Below are 13602 nucleotides of genomic sequence, written 5' to 3'. Positions count from 1 at the left end.
TAATAAGTATACATTTAAACAATTACAAGCTGTCCAGCACTTGTCATTGTCCATGTTTCTTTTAAACCCCACAATACCTTGTTTGCGGTTGAAAATTCGTCACACCACAGCCCAGCAGGGTGTCTCTTGATAGCTGGCCCATGAGACATATCTAATAGAAACGCACAATGGAACAAAATACAGGAAAAAATAATAACAAAAGGCAATGCATGCTTCTAGAAAAATAGTAAAAGCTGCTACGGAGTGGCCAAACCAGGATTTATGTCCTCTAGGGAACAATACTCATTCTTCTTATTGAAAGCTGCTCTTGTACGAGGGCTCATTTCCACACACTGACTGACATGTGCTTTCCTAATTTAGAAGTCGTGTGACTCCCAGTGGATTCTAATGCTCAGTAATTTTCAGCTGAGCAGCTTAAATGCACGTATTGTAGTCAGTCACTCCCTATTACCTTACACACATGCGCACACAGCAACGTGCAGACGGAGTTTCCTGCAGTGAATTGGTCTGCAGCAGCTCAGGGCACATTAAAAAGGGGAAAAAAATAAACAAAAACAAACGCCACCAACCCCTGGAGGTAACTCAAACCATTTCTAGCCCTAACAAATGAAAAGATTCCAGATTTTCAGAAGCAATTAGTTCTTTGGGTGCTCAGCCTGAGATAATTAATGGTATTCATTTTGCTGGAAATGTTGGACACCCACAGGGAGAGGGTATTAAATAAGGCACCCATTAAGTGAGACACCCCAAATCTCAAGCTACTTCTGAAACTTAAAAGCAGATGAAATATTTTCCTGAGGTTTTGTTATTATGACTATATTATTACATTTAATATTTTTAAAATATAATCTAATTATGAAGAATGTAGCTAACGATCCAGAAACAGCTACTCTCTTTTAATGTTTTGAATGAGGAAAAAAACATTCAGGAAAAGGAAACGCTGCCAAGAACCAATGCAATGATCTATCAGGAAAGCAGGGAGAGCAGGAAACCCTGCAGAAAATACCAAAACCAGAGTGGTGAAACAATATGACTTAATTCTGAACATCAGCGTTTCTATGGGCAGGGCGGACTGTACAGTAAGAACTGCAGGGAAAGGACTCAGGAAGTGGCTGGAAAATGCTCAGAAACTTGTTCTGATCAATCACACCCCAGGTTACACCACCTCTGCCTTTTGGGCTACATCCTCAGTGGGCCAACCAGCAAAGCCTCAGCAAAATAAATGGATTGCCACCAACTTGCAACACACTGACTGGCACACTTAGGCATTCAAATAATCTTTTTTTTTTTTTCCATGTAAAACTTTAGTTTTAACCTTCTGAAACTGAGTTTCTTCCCCTACACTCGATGCTGGTCATAAAGCCAGCATCACAGATGCAACAAATGGGCTGCTGGGGGTCTGCAGCAGCACAGGTCGTTTTCCAGCAGACAGCCAGCGACAAGCATGAGTGGGACTCGAGGGGGACGTACACCTGTGGCAGCAGTTCTTCCCATTCACTTTTTCATTTGTAATACAGATTGCTTTGCAACAAATGATAAACAGAAATGAATGCTACCTCATGCATTATTAACGGAGAGTCTGATAATAAGAATGTACTTTAGGATGAAACCCATCTGACCTGCAAGTGTTTGCCAATAAGTGGAACAAACTCTGATTACTTGATCTGTCAAAATGTCTTTACAATGCAAATAAACGTGTCTGCCAATTATCATACCCAGAGCAAGTGTCTGGAAGAATAAAATCATGCTTCTTGTTATTACTGTGTTTCCTACCTTCGTAATAAGTTTTGTTCTATATCACTCTAACATGAAGGAGAAATATTTCCATGATCCACAATAAACTGCAAATGCACAGATTCTGCTTTAACTTTTTATTTCTTACATTATTTTCTTTTTTTCTCACTGCATAGTGTGGAAAAACTAGTAGAAAGTCAATTCTTATCCTGTTATCTACTGGATTGCTGTCGTGCAATACTCAGTTTCCGAATTAAAAATGAGAATTGATCTCTTCAAGGGTTTGCTAGAGCTTACTGTTTATCATCTCTTTCAGAAAGTTTATTCTAACATCGAATGTTTATACAGCGGTGGATCACCCACCACAATCAACAACTGCATTTGAACAATTCCTCAACACTGAGTATTTCAGAGCTGAGGGACCTTGCCGTATAGACTTTGTGTTCTCTTATCTCTGAACATCAATTAGGAAGTGATGGGTTTCACCCATTCTCAATTCAACTGGAAGATAAAAGGGTTCAGGGAGGAACGGAAACCCTTTATGCTGTATCTGTGAAACCGATGTGGAAGTTCCGAGACCAGCCCCATAAAAGCAAACAAAAACCATAATATAAAACTTAGATACAACTGAAAAAAAAAATTAAATACTTATCTCTGGGTAAGCAATGCAAATCCAGAAACATGAACGCTAGTGTGAGTTTTTTATTGTTTTCCAGCTTTTAAAAGAGTAAAATAGAAATGATTTCTGACTGCATGTAGCTTTTGAACAACTGGGGAGGCTGCTACATCCTGGTCACCACTGCCACCTCCTACCCAGGGAAACTGTGGTGGTGGCTGCCAGGCCCTGAGCCTTCTTTTTATATCGCTGGAAAACACAAATTTAGTGTATTTACATCTGGGATTAGATTCTTCTTAAAGTCTAAGCAGCAAAAATACACCCCCAATTAAGGGGGTGGAAAAAAAAAAAAAAAAAGGAAATCCCTGCATGCTGACTGTGGTTGTGCTCACCGCTGTTTCCAGGGGCAGGGAGGCTCGTTAGCTCATTCATTCCCAACTTCATTACGGAACAACTCCTACAAAGCTGCTGATACAACTGGGAAATCACAGGACAAGCAGGGAAAGTGGCTGCAAAAAGCCGCATTAAGGAAACACGTGCAGTTACCTGGGAGGTGGGGGCCGGGGTTAACGTGCAGTGACAAAAGGGACTGCAAAGTTTTCTGGCTGAGATAAGAAATAAGTGTGCAGAAGGAGTTCAGATCCAAATGGCAATAATATTTTTACTGGAACAGACTTACTGTTCAGGGTCAAGTGAAATATTTTGTCTTACCAAGACTTTTATTTCATTTTCACTGTTTTCCTTTTGTTCTTAAATGAAGAGAAACATCAAACTCAAACACTAATTAAAAAAAAAAAGAAAAATCAAAAAATGTCAGCCTAGTTTTTTCCTCAAGTTTTGAGCATATGATTCAATAAATTGCCTGATTATTTTTTATTTTATCTTATCTGAAAATTGTCTGTGCTCTACTTGGGCATCAGAGAAGATGACTTACTGTATGCTTCATGGGGCAATATAAAGGTTTTAGAAAGATGATTTCAAGATGGTCATGATACTCAAATTATTCAAGCTGTTGTAAATGAGTAACAATAAAATCTTTACACTACACACCTGTTAAGTCGCTGCACCCGACGCATACTACTGAAAACCTATTTTATTCTTTTTACCACGTTTTAAAACTCCTTCCTGCAGCAATTTGTCATAACTATCCTCCCAGAAATCCAAATGATTAAATTATCACATCCACTGAAAAGTGCTAAGTAGATGCCTCCAAAGAACGGGTAACAATTTTTTCCACCCCAAACCTGCCGTGCTTTAGGGAACAGGATTACACAGACTGTGAAAGAAAATAAGCCAAGAGTCTCCCGTGTCCATTAACATCAAGTACATCTTCAGTTCCTCTGGGTTGCAAATACTGTGCCCTGTGAACCCATGTCTCAATCAACAGGGTCAAAATAGGGAATGGACTTCAGAGAGCTGCTCCTTAAAGATGAGTATGACGTGGGATGTGTACGAGGAAAACAATTCAGACCCCTCGGTCAGTGTACACGGAGGCTGTTCAATTATCAATAGTTACGTTGTTCACAAACCAAAGCTGAATTTGTGAGGAACTGAAAACTTTATTTTGTATCAGGGAAAAACCAGGATTTTCCCTGTGCAACCAACACAGGCTGCAACCCGCGATGACATTTCATGGATCTTCACCACAGCAGGAGGCCCTGCCTTGAGCTAGGCCGCTGCTGGCGCAGGCCACTAGCGGGTGGCCACACGATCTTGTTCGGATTATTACCTAACTGTGGAAAGAAGAGGCTGTCCTTTCATGAGATGCTTTCCACCTGTTTGCTGTACCTGATTGCCAAGTTCATTTTCCATCTCTGTGACCGAGGACCCCTAGAATCCCTAAAAATATGCAGTAATGCGACAATTACACCATCTGCCAAGTGCTGGCAAACTGAACGACAAAACTGGTGCAAGAGCAGCCATTTCTTCTGCTACAACAAACTCCTAAGGTATTATATAAACTATTGCAAAATATTACAGCATACCTTATACTCTATTCAGCTGGCTTCCTGAGAGAAAAGCTGAAGAAGAATCAACTCCCAAGGCCTTTTTCACTGCTTAGAAAAAGCTTCAAGCTCCACAACTAGTAAATTAACAGTACATCAGTGAATACACTCGGAAGTTACAAATGATCAATACAATTTCCATTTCCTGAAGGAACCGAAAACCTTCGGTCTGCTCCCATAAAGCCAAGGCTACAGAAGGATGTGGGATTATCTGCGAGGGGAAGGACTGCAAATGGGTTTTGTGAAGATCAGGCTCTGCACATCACTTTTGCACATAAAGTTATGGCACGCGGAAAGCCTTCATAGACGTTAAGCTCCAAAACCATCATTATCAGCCCTCTTAAAAACCAGCGTGGATATTCTCGTGTTACTTTAAACCTGAGCACAACACTCAGAAAGGACACAACAGCTCCTGCCAAACCGGTGAGCGCACTGCCAGCTGCAGGAACACATCCACGCGCTTTGCTGGCTGACAGCCTCTGAGCAATGTCTGTGGCCAAAACTTAAGATACGTATTTCTGTGTGTCAGAATATTACAGAAAATAAGAAGACTGAAGGCTGCTTACATACATGCATTTACACACACAAACACAAAAAGCTCACAAGACCCAAGCACCTGCTCCCAGTTAGGTTTAACTGGGAGGAAGTTGTTTCTCCGCTTGTTGCAGCAGACCAGGAGAGGGGCAGAGTACTGCACAGCAGCAGCCGCTGTCGGTACTGGCACTGAGAGCCCTAAGGAGAGCTGAGAGGGACCTTCAGAGCTTTGCTCCTGCTCCACGGCAGGCTTATTCCCAGCAGCTGCATGTTTGCCTGGTATCACAAAGCAGACCTCTCCCTATGGAAGAGATCGAGGCATGTCTCTGCCACACTCCTAAAACATTATTAAAAACAACAAAGCCCGACAACAAACTGGAGCCTGCACTGGGGAAGGCAGCCCCTCTCTGTGCCCCTGGGTGGCCGGCACAGAAGGGTGGCAGGGGACCTTTCCTGGTGGCACCACCACGCACCACAGACACAGCACAGCCCAGCCGCTGGCTCTGCTACGTGTCTGTTGCTCTGAGCTTGTCAGCTTCCATCCACGTACAACACTGCAGTACAAGGGGGCCCGACACAGCCTTCAGTTGCTCTCAGTGCGCCCACCCTGACTTGTGTAATCACCGGCAGCACTCAGCCTTGAGTTCAATGCTACTGACAGCACCTTTTTCTAAATTATTCCCAGCTTCTTCAGGATAAATGCAGGAAGAAGCCGTGGACGGCTTTTAAAATGATTATGTAAAACACAGTGGGCTGTACAATACCTCTTCCAGTAGCTCCCCCGTAGTACTCTGAAGGTTCATTACCTTCAGAGTACAGGTAATGAATCTGTTATTATAACCACTATTTCTCCTTATTATGTATAGGCTGGATGGTTTAAATGGAAATAAGATAATCTCATCTCCCCGTGTTCCTTACTTGTGGCATGTCCTTGAAAGTAACCAACGCTCAGGACGCCAAAAGCTGAAGGCTCAGCTCGCCCACGTATGAGATGTGATATGAATAAATCAGTGCAAAGTCCATGTGAGCTTCTCCTCTCTTGCTTGTGGGGGCTCAGCTCAGGCTGCAAAAGCTGTATCTGCAGTGGAGCTGCCAAGCAGACCTACACTACCCTTGGTGCCATTTAAAAATCAGTTGATTCAGTATATTGATTCTTTTTTTTTTTTTTCAAATGCCAAATATGCAGCAAAGTATTTTATGGAGAAATGAAAAAAAAAAAAGTGTATTTATGATGGATGTTACCCGATGAGAGCAGAGCTGGGTACCTGCTGCTGTGCGTTTTGTACCTCCCTGAAAGTCATCTTCGCATCCCATTATCTGTGCCCCAGTGCAGAACTGTCTCGTTGCAGCCTTTTGCTTCCTGGCTCATCACCTGGGTCGCAATTCAATCACTGGTGGCTTCAACAGGAGAGGGCCCTGACCCTAGAAAGAGCCACCTTCTTCTCTATTTCCCTCCACTGATAGCAGGATGTGAAAAATAACCCTAAATGGTGACAGCAATGCAAAGGCAGGGGTGAGAGGGCAGGTGGTTGACTTTGTTTCAGAAAGCTTATTTCCCCTTCTTTGTAACACAAGCTAGAAGAGATTTGCACAAAACCCAAAGTGACTACTCTTTTTAAAGAATAAAGGCTAAATGAAAAGAAGAAAGATTAAGATAGTGATACACTGCTTTCTGTAACACTGCAGCTTTGCACCCAACCCTTTAAACAGAAGCTTTCCGCGTTGTTTTTCAGTGATAACGATGTGCAACTGAACATTAATCATCCGTTTGCCAACCAACTTGCCCAACGCCTTTCTCCTTGCATTGGATCTGTTCTGGAGCCAGCTCCACCGCGCTATCACACCGTGCTTCAGCAGATGCTGAGTCCTCACTCACATTGAAATTCGTTGGAGAAGTGAGCTGGAAATAAACAGTGGTAAAAACAGCCCCAGCCATTCAGCACACCAGTCCCTGCTTCCCTCCCATTTGTTGCTGCTCTCTCCCACATCTCAATGGAAACGAAAGCCTCAGCGACTTAAACCCTGTTCCTTCATCAAGATCTTGTGAAGCCGGTGTGTTGCAAAGAAGCACAAAGGCAGGGCTGCACATTATCTGCTCTGAATCCAGCAGAGCTCATGTTCATCAGAAAGGGAAGAGAATGATGGAAATTTCTGACTTGGAAATCTCAGAGCCAATATTAGTAAATAAAGTCTGATTTAATTACCAACATGTGCATTTTTTTCTGCTTTCTAGCACTGAAGGAGTACACTCCCATGGGGATGGATCAATGCCACTAACATGCAAAGCCACAACTCACCTTTAAGCCTAATAATAGATAGCTTTCTAATTCAGAGGAAAAGGCAAGTTACAGGCAGAGCAGAACAGCAATAATCTGAAAGCGAGCATCTGAAATGCTCCACTGAACTCTGCTCCAGGAAACAAAGAGATTTTTTTCTCCTTTTTCCCCCAATGACAGCTTTCCAGTGCTGCTGACATCCATCACATGTGCAGAGGCAAATGCTTCCACACTTGGTAATAATCAGAGCAAGGAAGTTACAGATGGGGGGAGGAGGAACTAGGCTTTTTATTTTTATTTTTTTCTCTTGGCTAAAGGCATACTTAAAATCTGAAGAGTGTGTAAGGAGAACTTTGTAGCATCTTCCTGCTCCATTTTCACTTTCTGGGCTGAGCTAGGCATCCCTGCAGCTCTTCCACACTGCCCGTTTTCCAGGGCTCTCAGTTTTGCAGTGCCTCTGCTCCCTGAGCCCACGTTGCACTGGGGCTGGTTCCCAAAGGGCCACTTCCATCAGCTTCTACCTATCTTCCCTGCACTGCTCCTCGCCTACCTATTTCTGCAAAACAACCTTCCATACGCTCTCCAAACTTCATCTCAAACCCACCTACACCTCCAACTCTGTCCCTATGCTCCCCGTCACCTCCGCTTACCAACAGCTAAGTTACCCCCCTCCACACTTTTGACCCCTGATGTTTGCTGCAAAATAACAAAAGTTCACGGAACTGACCCCAGGAGAACAGCTTTTCACGGTAACATAGAAAGGATTTTACTAGATGTCACCATACGCTTAAAGGAATAAATATAGAACAAAGCAATACAGATCCAAAGAGGCACTAAAGGGGATGGGTAGGAAACGTACACAAATTATGTTATGAGAACACAGAATAAAAACAAATACAAGTGTAAAAGAAACCACTAGATGCCTAAAATCAGGACTAAATATTAATAAAATTATTAACCTGTCAGGTTTCAGGACAGGTGCTGTACCTTTTCTACCTAGGGAATCAGCTTTCTGAAGTCTAAGACATTGAGGCTTTATCAATCAGTGTACTTTGATGGGATCTCATCTGTAAAATGATCAATTAAATTGCAGAAATAAAGGGGGGGGGGCTAATTCAAGCTTCTCCAGGGAAGAGTTTTTGTTTTGTTTTTGTTTTTGTTTTTTGTTTTGTTTTGTTTTTTGAAAGATGTCAGTACAGCCTTCCACTCCAGCTAATCCCTTCTGTTTAAAAAAGTCTTCAACAAGAGAAAAATAATGATGGGGCAGCACAGATAAAATTTTCCTATGGATGCAATAAAGAAAAAACTTGCAGGTCAGCTTGCTTTCAGCTGGGAGAAACAGACAAAAATTGCAATCAGTCTGCAATTCATATGGATGAATCACATGGCAATGATTCAGACGGAATTATTGACTGAATTAGCCTAACGAAAAACCCTGCTCGGAGGAAGGCAGCAGTCCTTGACTTGTTTTTGGCAGAAGGCAAAATATAAACTTACAAGTCTGGTTTGCCAAGGGTCTCTGTGGTCAGAGCAGAAGGTAGAGTCTCAGCAAAACTATTTCCATTGTTTTGCTCCAAAAGCCAGTAGCTTCCCATTTCCTCCTTCACAGCCCCATTTTGTCCACGCACCTTCACGCTGTTAACGCCCAGTTGTGACTTGAACACTGCCTTTAAGCTTCTGAGTCACCAATGGTCACTTAGGTCAGTACATTTGTTTCTTCTGCTCTTCTGAATATTTATGGGTTTCAGTGTTTTTCCTCTTCTTTTGGTCCCACTGTAGCTCCTTTCTGAGCTTCCTATTGCAAGACAACAAATGCCAGGCAAACCACACACTGTGCTGCCCATCTGCTTCCCGCTGACGCCTTTCCTCTTCGCCCCGTGCTTCAGCTGCCCACTGCTTTATGTGATCTCCGTGGCAAGGTTTTCTCATTATTAAGCCCACCTATCCTGCTGAACCAGAAAATAGGAAGAGCAGCACCATCCACTAGCAGAGCCATCGATACATAGCTTTCTCCAGTGCTAATCAGCACCAAGCTTTTTCACCCCGACACACAGCACTGGAGAAAACTGCAGGAAAGCTCCAGTGTGTAAGTGCAGGTGGGGAACTGCCACGGCGCTGTGACACCACGCAACCAGCAGAGTCACCTTTATTTGCTGTGACGTCAAGTACATTGAAGGATGCTCCCAGTATTTAACAAAAAGCCCTGATGTAAGAGCCTGCAGCAAGAATGCAAGGAAGAGAAAATACCTGTAGGGAAACCACGAACAGATTCTCAGGGAGCGATGAGGGCAGAGCGATAGGCACAAATGCAGAAATTGTGCTGGGTTTGCAGGAAGGAAAGACAACAGGAGCAGCACAGAGGTACCGACATGAGTGGAGGTGGAGGCTGAGGGGACAGGTGTGTAACAGAAAATTGGGTAAGGGAGGATAGGCCAGAAGAGAAGGCACTAAATTGATCAAGTAGCTTTGACTCGATCCAGTACTGAAGGGAAAAGCCAAGGGAGCAGCTCCTACCAGGCAAGGAGGAGGATTTGTCCAGCCCCATTTTACAGGGGATGAAGCGAAAGTAAGGAATTAACTCCACATCACGTGGTGGCTGCTGCGGGTCCGCTTTGCTGGGTCTGCTCTGAATATTTCTCCCAGCACCCTGATCGCTCAGAATTGAATTTATTAGAGACAGGCAAAGCCTCAGCAGCTCCCTTCCCCCAGCGGGAGGGCTTCATAAATCCATAAAACCCCTTCAAGCTTAGCGTTTTCTCCCATCTCTCTCTCGTTGCTGGAAGTAAGGCTTGCTGAGATCGGTGAGGCCCCATCTCCATCAGTGACCCCAGGATGCCAGAAGCCACCCACACCACATGGGTGATCCGGGTCTCTCTGCAAAAACGAGCCTGCAATTGGCTTCTAAGAAACCCATTGACAGAAGAGAAGCCAAAGGGGGCTCACTTTCTGCCAGGGTTTGGTGAAGAACTTCCACCCGTTTGGAGTGCCTGTGCTCTGTCCCGTGCTTTTCCTTTCTTTGAAGGAAAAATCTGCTTTCACAGCTGCCTCCATGGAAACAGCAACTGCGCGGTGTTGGCAATGCTCCAGACTCGACGTGCTTGGTTCAAATATGGGAATCTGCATTTCTTAACCATGGAGCACTGAAAACTCGAGCTGGGATTGGAGAGCCTGCCCTGGTGTCTTTGGGTTTGTCACCACCAGCAAAGACCCCGTGGCTCAACTCTTACCCCTGCAACACCTGTGCAAGCTGACTGTTGATGAATGGGCCACTTTGGGCCTCAGATACGCTTGAGAAAGTGGAGGGACTAGACAAAACTTTTAATTTGCACACTTCATTAACTTGGGCAGTATTAATGCAGTTCCTGGACTATCAAAGTGGTTAATGGAGGTGAAACCAAGTGCTCAGTTTCTTTACTGAAATGAGCTTCGAGATCAAACATTCAGTAAATTTAAATGAAATTAAAGAAATTTTCTCCAGTTTTCATTCTGAAGAGGATAAAAACACTTTTGCCATTACTCTGCTTCAGCTGTTTTGTGTGACTAACTCTTTATTTCCCCAGCTGAATTGCAGGTACACTTCCCCTCCAGGGAAGCTGGGTGACAGCAGACCCAAAGGCTCAGTTCTGAGAGGTATCTTCCTTTCATGGCAGTGATGCTAGTTCACATTACACCGTACTGAGTCCACTCAGATTTAAGAGAGACAATAAAAAACTATTTTAACAAGACAACCACTATATCCTAATGTTAGAGAACTGTTCTGCTCATGGGTGCCCTGAAATTTTTTATTTTATGTGAAATATGGGATCAAACTTGCTTCACACGCCCTGTTGGATTTGGTCCCAGTACCCTGCTGCATCCTCCAGGAAGATCGCAGCCAGTGGGAAAATGCAGCAACACTTACACCGCTCCTGAGCTCAACTTCCAAAAGAGGGTAAGTGACTCCTTAGGCCCCCTGAAACATCCTTTAATCTGTGGCTTTCAGACTATTGAAGAGGATGCAGGGCAGCTGCACAAAGTGAGCACAGGTAGAGAAGCAGGGATTTGCCCTCTGGCTTGGGAAAATTGGTCAAGTGTAATGAAGTGCATAGCTTTCCTACAATCATTTGTTCAGCTCCATAAATTGCAGGGCATAAATCAGGCTGTCAGGGAGAGCAGCTGTGCAGGGATCTCCGCAGGAGCAGAAAAGACACTGCGACCACCTAGAGCATCACAGCGCCCTGCTGGGAGCTGCGCCAGGTGCCGGACCTAACGCTCCTCTGGTTTTTACATCGCTTTCCTGCCACTGATTTAAAAGGAGTCGCCCAGTCGTAATGCTGTAAGTATCAGCAGAATGAGGCTCGGTGGCAGCTTGTGGTGAATATTAGGAAAACGTAAAAGTGAACCCTCTCTAATTGTCCTTCACTCAACAGTGCCTATTTAAATTACTGTTATTATGGCAAAGATTTTGAAATTGCTGCCAGAAACACAACCAGGGATTGCAGATGCTGCAGCTTTCCACCAGTAAATGTTTTACTTGCTGACAAATACTTCCCTTCTGAAAACAGAAACACCACCTACGGTGGTATGCAGCCGGCAGCCAGGGGCTGCTCTGGATTTGCAGGAGCGTGTGCTGCAAGGACAGAGCTGGCAAGCAAGGAGAAATACACGACGAACGCCCCGGGGAGTTCACAGGGGACAGGCTGAGCAAGGACCCACCTTGAGGCTGAGCCGACCGGGAGGTCTCATCCCACGGCGCTGAGAATCACAGGACCAGTGTGTTGGAGCTCACGGCGACTGCGGGCTGAAGAAACGTCTCCTGTGAGGGCAACCACTCAGCCCAGCTGGAAAGCACTTGTCCTGTTGAGAACAATTAAAAACAGTTACGGAAATGAAGTCAGAAGAGACCAACAGAAAGATCAGCCATGTGTCTAATGAAAACTGAAATAGAGGTTTTCTGTTTCTTCTTTTTTTTTTTCAAATGGTCATAGCATATTTGTCAAAATACAGTCGGAGGATCTGAAGGTACTTATGGACTTTGGCTGCTTCCCTAGAAATGAAGGTGTTATTTGTGAAATCACCAAGGAAGGGGAAAGGGTGATGACTGCACCCATGGCAAGAGGCTGCATGGCTTAGCTGCGATGGGAGAAGCAGGTCCAGATCTCTCCAAGGTCTTACTCAAAGCAGGGATTTAACAGAGGATCTCCAGAAGGAGTCTCCTTACCGGGACTACCAAGGTACTGGTGTCTCTGTCTCCTCCAAACACCGAAAAGTTCAGAGACTGAGGCTGGGACCGGGTCCGCCACCTGTCAGCAGCACAACTCAAGCCTTTCTTCCCACCTCTGCCAAGAAAGAGGTCCGTCCCTTGCAGCGTTGCTGCTCAGGATCCCAGGAGCAGCAAAGCATGCTTCACACCAGCCAAAGCCAACAGAAGGGGCAGGTGTCTCTGGCAGGACCAAACCCTATGGGCCCTACACTGTTGGCCAAGCCGAGCTTTAAGACTCGGCCTCCAGCACCAAACCGCTGCTGTGTGCTGGGAGCCCTGCAGGATGAGGCCCCGCTGCTCCCACCTCAGCCCCCCAGCAGCTGCCAGAAGAGTTACACAGATGATTCCATCACTGAGCAGCAACAATCCCCTCAACGAGCAGTGGTATTTCTACACACAGGGAAAAACTCTAAACACTTGGTAAAAACACCACCTGTGCAGCCAGGGAAAAGATCTCAAGTTGACATGAGGCTCTGCAAGTCACTGCTCAAATAACTGCAAAATCTGGCCTAGAATACCTTTTATTTGGTTGCAAGATAGCATCCCAGGATTTTTTTTTAATACATATATAAACGAGACCTCTTGCAGCACCGCCCCCCACTCCAACACGGAATTATGCTGAACCAGCTCTTCCGAGGGGCTCTGTCTGAACGCAGTTTCATTGATACACACGAGCCGAGCTCAGCGCTGTTATTGCCAACTCTGCTCAGGTAACGCCACCAGGCGAGAGCTGCACCTGCTGCACACACGATGCAGTCCCTGCCCTGGGGGCACTGACAAAGCAGAGTGGGGGGAAAAAAGAGCAGGGCCAACGGCGTTTGATGGCACGGTGAGGTGACTTGTCCCAGTCACCCTCGGAGCCAGGATTTGACTTCAGAGCTTTGAGTCCACCTCTTCTCGTATGAGCGTTGCTCTGTGAAGTCACCGATTCAGAGGTACAGAGCAGGCTGAGGGGATTTACACCCTGATCCTACACATATGTGTGCATACACAGAACTTTATTCCTGCTGTCCAGTCTTACAAGGGTTGATGGGACTTACCCTACACTTAAAGTAAGGCAGCTATCAAAGCTCACGGGACCAAGGTCTGACTTTCTCCAAGGCAAGAAGTGGCTTAATTCACCAAGAGCTTTCATAGGAAGGTAACTTTTCTGGGAGGCAGCTCTTTGCCATAGGTTCTGACTATTTAAAATAA

At 44.9% G+C, this 13602-nt stretch overlaps 1 protein-coding gene across 14 annotated transcripts in view; it reads right to left on the bottom strand.

The window, feature by feature from the left end:
- PAK5 (p21 (RAC1) activated kinase 5) overlaps nucleotides 1-13602 on the bottom strand; it is a 312051-nt gene that overhangs the window by 49544 nt on the left and 248905 nt on the right. For 13 of the 14 annotated variants that reach the window (XM_066995369.1, XM_048060795.2, XM_066995368.1 and 10 more), the window contains one exon: nucleotides 11862-12002. The gene's annotated coding sequence lies outside the window, so the exon portion shown is untranslated. Of the gene's footprint in view, nucleotides 1-77; nucleotides 152-11861; nucleotides 12003-13602 lie in introns of all 14 variants that reach the window. The other variant, XM_066995371.1, reaches the window with a different exon arrangement.

Source organism: Anser cygnoides, chromosome 3, assembly GCF_040182565.1.
Source record: "Anser cygnoides isolate HZ-2024a breed goose chromosome 3, Taihu_goose_T2T_genome, whole genome shotgun sequence".
NCBI classification, from domain to species: Eukaryota; Metazoa; Chordata; class Aves; order Anseriformes; family Anatidae; genus Anser; species Anser cygnoides.
Note: the sequence above shows the minus strand (reverse complement) of the source record. Positions and strands in the feature narration are given on the sequence as shown.